The 6,102-nt window shown below is 37.0% G+C and overlaps 1 non-coding gene across 1 annotated transcript; it reads right to left on the bottom strand.

Annotated features, from left to right (window-relative positions):
• Positions 1-5,776: 5,776 nt before the first annotated feature.
• Positions 5,777-5,883, bottom strand: LOC112534930. Its single transcript, XR_003079150.1, has one exon. It is a non-coding gene; the product is annotated as a small nucleolar RNA R71 (small nucleolar RNA).
• Between the last annotated feature and the right edge of the window lie 219 nt (positions 5,884-6,102).

The raw sequence follows: 6,102 nt of genomic DNA, 5'->3' as shown, positions 1-6,102 counted from the left end.
GAGAAGGTCTGATGTGTGCGGTAGATGACCAAGGAGGTGCTCTCCACACTGAGTTGGGATTAGGGCTGAACATGGATCTCGGTGATTCCCGCCCGAACCGAATAACCGTATCGAAAAGTACCAGAACCGAAAAAACCGAAAGTTTTTGTAACCGAATTGAACCGATCCGAATTTTTTTACTATTACGGTATGGTACTGGTTCTTTAGTAAAACTGCATCAGAATGTAGTACCATAACCGATCCGTCTTGTCGATCCGGACCAAACCGTAGAATCGAATTTTTATATATATTTATAAATAATTATTTATATTATATAAATAATACACATATTAAAAAAATAATACATATACTCTATAAAATATTATTTTATATTTATCATTTATATAATTCAAGCAATTGTTATCGAAATATAAAAATAATACATATTAAAAATAACTATAATATTATAATATACTTTATACTCTATAAAAATATAAGTTATATATATTAATATGTCACATAGTATATTGATACTAGTAATCTAGTATACATACTATAATACTAGATTTAAAATTTATTTACTATCTAGAAATTTTGACAAATTAATTAAAAATTACTTAATTTAATAAAAAGTTATATAAATTAGTAAAAATTATAAAAAGATTTTATTATATAAATATAATATTATTTACACTATATTTATTAATAAATTAATTTTTAATTATATAATATTTTTATTTTAAGAATAATAATATTAATTATACTAAAAGTATTAATTTATATAAATATTAAAATTAAGAAATAAATATTTTAAAAATAATTTTTATATTATTATACTAATAAAACTTAAAAAATTAAATATTTAGAAATAATTAATTTATTAACTTTTAAAATATAAAAAAAAATATTAAATTATATTTATAAATTTAATTTTTTTTGAAAAGGATCAAACAAAACTTGAGAAAAAATTGTCAAAACATCTTTTAACAATATAGAAGTTCTTTACTTCCTACAACAGCGGAGGTCCTCATTTGTTGTCAAGATTGACGTTGAAGTTGAAATAAACCTATCCAACTAGAAGAATCAATAGAGGATATTGAAAGCATAGAGTCAGGTAACATTTCTTTACTTCTTACATATGTTTGTTTATTGTTGATGCTGTTAAGTCTTATTGACGTAATTTTTTACTTTTATTGTAGAAATTATTCAAGATCCTGAGATTGGTGAGTCCCTTATGCCAAGATTAAATGGGGAGTGCTAATTTTGAGGGGAGGTAATAACATTCCTTTGCTAATTTTGGACATGTATTTTAGTGCTACATAAAGTTTGTAAATTTATTTATTTTAATGATTGCCATCTGTAAAATATTTTTATGCTAGCAGTAATATATATTTTAATGGTTTGTATTTGAATATTGAATGAATTATTGTATTTGCAAGTGACTGAATTGTGAAACAAGTTGTTTAAGAATGTGATTGCAATTTTAATTCAGATTTTCATGCTACTTTTTTTAGGTTGGTAATCATATTTTCTCTAAATGTATTTGATTAAAGATGAGATTAAAGTTGTATTTTTTAAATATTTTAGAACCGAAAATAGCACCGAACCGAACTATATTGAACCGTAAAATTGGTACAATACGGTATTGGATCCTTTTATGTTTGGTATGGTACTGGTACCTTCAATTTTAAAATAACCGAGGTTTGGTATGGTATTGGTTATTTATAAATAACCGAATTGGACCGATCCGTGCTCAGCCCTAGTTGGGATGCCCATTCATCCACTCCGAATTCCGGTTAAGTGACTTGTCAAAAACAAACTTGCAACTACCCTTCTCGGGTCTATCATAGCACAAAGTCTCACATTGAAACAAGTTGTTTTCTTCAGATGAATAACACATATAAATAGGGAAAGAAACATGTATAGCATCATCTATTTGTACATCCTGTGGTTGTTTATTACATGCAGGACCAATCCCATCAATACTATAAATGGCATGAACATGGTCGGTGGAAGAACTATCAAATGGGGGTAAACTAAAGGTAACATAGTCATGCCCTACATTAAGTTCTAACTTTCCCTCAAATACATTTATTTTTACACTAGCTGTGTAAGGAAAGGTCTCCCTAAAATCAACGGTACACCATGCTCATTATCCATATCCATAACCACAAAGTCCACAGGAAATATGAACTTATCTACCTTAACTAGCACATTCTCCACAATTCCCCTAGGAAGCTTAATAGAACGGTCAGCTAATCAAATGCACATCCTAGTGGATTTTGCCTCCCCAAACCTAGCTTATTGAACAAACTAGTGGGCTTGACATTTATGCTAGCCCCCAAATCAGCTAATGCATCATCAACACACAAATTACCTAAAGTGCAAGGAATAGTGAAACTCCCTGGATCGTGACGTTTCTCTGGCAACTTGCTCTGAAACACCGCTGAGCACTCCTCATTAAGTTGAACATAGGCTACCTCATCCAACTTCCTTTTTCTGCTAAGTATGTCCTTTAAGAACTTCGCATACTTCGGCATCTGCTCCAATGCATCAATAAAACGCAAGTTAATATGCAGTTGTCTAAAAATATCTAAAAACTTACTGAACTGCTCTTGCGCCTCTGCTTGTTTGACTCTAGCAGGATAAGGAATCTTAGGTTGATATTCCCTAACTGGAATTGATTTTATCTTTCGTCCCTCAGGTTCCTTAACCTTACTGTTTGCCTCAACCTGCACATCAATAGTGGAGTTGTTAAGAACAGGCTTAGAAGGAACTGAAACTAACTTACCTAAACGCAAAGTGATGGCGTTCACGTGCTCCCTCGGGTTAGACTCAGTGGTGTTAGGGAGCACTCCTTGCTGCCTCTCAGACAACATCTTAGAGATTTGGCCAATCTGTGTCTCCAAGTTCTGAATCGAGGCCTGCTGGTTCCTAAATGCACTATCAGTTTGCTGGAACCTCATCTTTGCAGACGTTACAAACTTCATCATAAGCTCCTCTAAATTTGATTTCTTTTCTGGTGGAGGAGGAGCTTGTGCAGCCCAGTGAAGTTTCTGAAAACCAGGTGGACCCTGAGCATTATTGTTCCTCCAACTGAAGTTGGGATGATTGCGCCACCCAGGGTTGTATGTGTTGCTGTAAGGGTCGTTCTACTGCCTTAGGGCATTCCCCATATAATCAACCTGCTCAACATCAGAAGACACAGCAGAAACAGATGGAAAATTAGAGGAAGATGAAGCAAACATACCTCTCGCAGTACAGTTCACACTGTAGTACGGCCCACCATAAAACTCGCAGCCAATGTTCGCTGCATGAACCGGCATCTGGAGTTGGTTAATCTTCTTGGTCATAAGCTCCACTTGAGCTGCAAAGGCTGCTGTAGAATCTACTTGGTTGACCACTCCCTATATTCCTGGTCGGCTCCTAGAGGATTGCCACTGATAATTGTTCATGGCCATTTCCTCTATCAAATTCTGAGCCTGCTCGGGCGTCTTACTGTTTAGCGCTCCACCTGCTGTAGCATCCACCATCTGCCTCATCATAAGGTTCAACTCGCTGTAGAAAGTTTGAACATGCCTCCACACTAGCAATCCGTGATGTAGGCAGCATCTCAAAAGGTCCCTAAACCTCTGATAAGCATCATACTACACATGTTTTCATGCCTGATTGTTTACATTTTTATGCATGATTATCCCGTTTTATGCTAGAATCACCTGTCTTTTATTTCTTTTCTCGTTTCAGGTCATTTTCGAAGGACACCATCAATAATTAGGGGAAATACGTGTGATTACGGACCAAAATCCATCAAATTGGGTGAGGACTAGCACCCTGAAGGTTGAGCATGACCTGGACTCCGGCCGTGCTGAATTGCCAAGAAGCTATCCCTAATTGTGCCATTTCGACGGCCGAAGCCACCACGGCCTCAAGATCGGCCTGTGGTGGCTCGACCGGCTTGGGCACGGCTTGGAAGGAGTCGGCCTGATAGACTCCATAGATTGACCTTGCACGGGCCTGTGCTAAATCATCATAGCCTGGACTCCGGCCATACTGAATCAACTATATAGGCAATTTTGAGTTCTTTTGGAAAGGACACGAATTTTTGACTCAATTCTAAGACACACACTTAATCAATTGTTTCCTATACCTCAATTGTAGACCTTGAGAGATCAAATTCATCAATTGACGGAGGGATTTCACTTGTTCCAACATCGAATTGAAGATCAAGACAAACTTTGGGAGCATTCAAAAGGCAACTAGGGTTTGAGATTTCGAATTTGCTAATTCAGGGTTTCTCATTCAACTTGAAAGAGAAGGGTGTACATGCCTTTAATTTTCTTTTCCTTATTTTATTCCTTAATTTCTTTAACCATGAACATGAGTAGCTAGATCTTTTGAACCCATTGGGGTTCACCTTTGTTGATGGATTATGCTTAATTGTTAGATTTGTAATTGTCATTCTCGCAATCTTCTTGCTATTTAGTAATAAAAGTTTGATTCAGTTAATTTGAGACATTGAATTAATTGTTTGTGGGTTGTTTCTTGACATTGAGAAATGCTTGTCACAACTGGACATTGAATAGTAAGAACTGGTAGTTAACACTTAGAGATAAGGTTGATTTACTAGCTGGATTAAGAATTAATAACTCTTAATAGTTTTAAATCATGCTTAATGGTAATCTGTAGTAATCCGATAGGAAGAGATTCCATTAGGTTAGTGCAGGTTTAGGAACTCGGTAAGCTCGAGAGAGGAACCGGGTTCAATTCAGGATTTAGGCACGGGTAAGCAAGATCGGCAATCCATAAAATCCATCTTTAGAATTCCATCACTTAGGCCCCCTTTTGGGTTTGTTTCTCTCTTTGCAATTGTTTTTTTTCGATTGTTCGTTGTCCTTCATTTACTTATTTGCACTCATAACCATTTGCTGGTAACGTTAGAACTTTCACACCCTATTTCAGACTAGATAACATAGCAAATAGTAGTAACTCTAGGTTCACCCGATCTCTAGGGATATGACCTTGATACTCACTAGTACTAGGCTGCATCGGTAGGTTCACTGCCTTAGGTGTAGGTTGCATAAATAGACCATCAAGTTTTTGGCGCCGTTGCCGGGGAACAGTGACTGTGAACTAGAGTGAATTATTTTTGTGTTAATTTAGTCATTATTTGTTTATTCATTTATTCTTTATTTTTTTATTATTTATTGTTATATTATTTTTGATTGATTGGTGGTTGTTTGGTTGTCGGTTTCAAGTAGTATATGACCAGGAGCTCTAACCCTGATCCCATAGCACCCTTATATGACCCGGAGCGCTCTCTCAGATTATTGAGACGATGTTTGCAAGCAGTTGAGGAGGAGGACAGAGTTACGGTTCAGGTTCAAGGAACTGATGCGATGGAGAACCTCAACCCCCAGGCCGATGATGATCAAAGGACTATGTACGAGTTTGCTCGACCCTCTCTAGATGGGACGAAAACGAGTATAGTCAGACCTGCTGTAGCGGCCAATAATTTTGAGATAAAGGCCAATGTTATCCAGATGATCCAGCAAAGCGTGCAGTTTGGAGGATTGCCCAGTGAGGATCCCAATGCACATATCTCCAACTTTTGGAGATTTGTGACACATTCAAGATAACTGGAACAACCGATGATGCCATTCGGCTGAGATTGTTTCCATTTTCCTTGAGGGATAGAGCAAAGAGATGGCTGCAATCTCTTCCACAACAGACGATCATTACTTGGAAGGCATCGGCTGAAAAATTTCTATACAAGTATTTTCCTCCCGCTAAAACTGCTAAACTTAGAAATGACATATCTTCTTTTGTGCAGTTTGATGATGAAAGCATGTACGATGCATGGGAGAGGTTTAAGGATCTATTGAGATGCTGCCCATATCACGGATTGCCAGTGTGGATGCAGGTTCAGACCTTCTACAGTGGGTTGAACCTTGCAACGAGGCAGATGGTGGATGCTGCAGCAAGTGGGGCGCTAAATAGTAAGATGCCCGAGCAGGCTCAGAACCTGATAGAGGAAATGGCCATGAACAACTATCAGTGGCAATCCTCTAGGAGCCAACCAGGAAGACAGGGAGTGGTCAACCAAGTGGACTTTACAGCAGCCTT

This window comes from Ricinus communis, chromosome 2, assembly GCF_019578655.1.
Source record: "Ricinus communis isolate WT05 ecotype wild-type chromosome 2, ASM1957865v1, whole genome shotgun sequence".
NCBI classification, from domain to species: Eukaryota; Viridiplantae; Streptophyta; class Magnoliopsida; order Malpighiales; family Euphorbiaceae; genus Ricinus; species Ricinus communis.
The sequence above is the reverse complement of the archived record's forward strand: the minus strand, read 5'-3'. Positions and strand labels throughout refer to the sequence as shown.